The 1,500-nt window shown below is 37.7% G+C and overlaps 1 pseudogene; it reads left to right on the top strand.

Moving 5' to 3' along the window:
- Positions 1–1,226: 1,226 nt before the first annotated feature.
- LOC102872442 lies at positions 1,227–1,359 on the top strand (annotated as a pseudogene).
- The last annotated feature ends 141 nt before the right edge of the window (positions 1,360–1,500 follow it).

Below are 1,500 nucleotides of genomic sequence, written 5' to 3'. Positions count from 1 at the left end.
AAATTAGAAGGATAACCAGTAGAACACGTATTGAGACCCAAGGGGGGACAGGGTGGGAGTAGAGAGGTGAGGATGGGTAGTGAAGAAATCACAAGGTCACACAATTTGGTGAGTGGATGGAGGGGGTAAAAGAATAAAATGGGAAAATTCAGAAGGAAACTGAAAAGAAATGGTAGTGGTGGGCATAGTTGAGTAAAATTAATTTTATTAAACACACTGTATTAAAATGACCGTATGAAATATAATATCAATGAAGGAAAGTGTGGGGGAATGACATTCATTAAAAAAAATTTATAAAAGCAAAAAAAAAAAGAGGAAGAAGAACAAGAACAAGAACTGGAAGCCATTAGATCAGAATTAGAAAATGCTTCCAGTGTCATCACTTAGGAGAGTGTGAGAGGGAGTAACACTAAAATGAACCCAGGATCTTTTATGGTGAAGAAGTAGAAGACAGTCTGTTGTCCAGGAGAAGGGACCATCAAAAGAATGGAGTCACTCAGTAGGTGTTACTCATCAACCATGACCATGCAACTGGTCACTTCCTCTCTCAATCTATATCCTTCATTCACCACCCATAATCCACAAGTTAATGTGTGAATGGAGGGACCATCCTGCCTGACTTTGGGTGGAGAGGAGAGTCTCTGTCTTTTTTGATGATAAAGGGGAGGACCTGTGGGAAGGTTAGACAAGTAGAGTTGGGAAGGATTGGATTTCAAGGAGTTGTATTGTCTATAAGCAAGTACGGTTGTGACACCATGAATTATTACACTGGGTGACACCAGCAGTGGAGTGCTAAGTGACACTAGCACTGATACTAAAAACTCACAATACAACATGGTTTAATCTAAAGAAAGTTATGAAGCAAGGTTTTATACCTACACCAGATTTATCTAACTTATATTCTGAGCCAATACACATGCAGTGAGGTTTGGAGGAAATTTTATCCATAATTTGCAATATGCAGATGCAGAACTTTTCTTGCTTAAAGCCAGGACTTGAAGCATTCATTGAGGAGTTGAAAAGATTATGACCTTCAACATAGACCAAACCTCAATATAAGAAAACAAAAGTTCTCACAATTGGAGCAGTGAGTGAGCAATGTCATGATAGAGAAGAGAATGAAGTTATCAAAGATTTAATTTTGCTTGCATAAACCAGCTTCGCTAAGAGAGGCAGTTATCTGTCTTAGATTTTACCTTTAAAAGATCATCAAGCCTTCAGGCAAGATGGGTGATAAGCCAGACTTATCCCAAGTGGAAAAGTTTGATAGATCAAAACTCAAGAAAACTAACACTGAAGAAAAAACACTCTCCCCTCAAAGGAAACCATGAGGAGAAAGAATGTGTTGAAACATCATAAAATGGGCTATCCTTTCAAGAGCAAGTTTCAACATTGCCTACGCATCTTGGGTTGGGGTTCTTTGTTGTTGTGTTTTGTTTTTTTTTTTTTAATAAAATTTTTATTTTGTACTGGTTTACTTACAAAGTTCCTATACATAGT

This window comes from Elephantulus edwardii, unplaced genomic scaffold (genome assembly GCF_000299155.1).
Source record: "Elephantulus edwardii isolate Elephantulus edwardi_28Jun2011 unplaced genomic scaffold, EleEdw1.0 scaffold00095, whole genome shotgun sequence".
In the NCBI taxonomy this organism is placed as follows: Eukaryota; Metazoa; Chordata; class Mammalia; order Macroscelidea; family Macroscelididae; genus Elephantulus; species Elephantulus edwardii.
The sequence above is the reverse complement of the archived record's forward strand: the minus strand, read 5'-3'. Positions and strand labels throughout refer to the sequence as shown.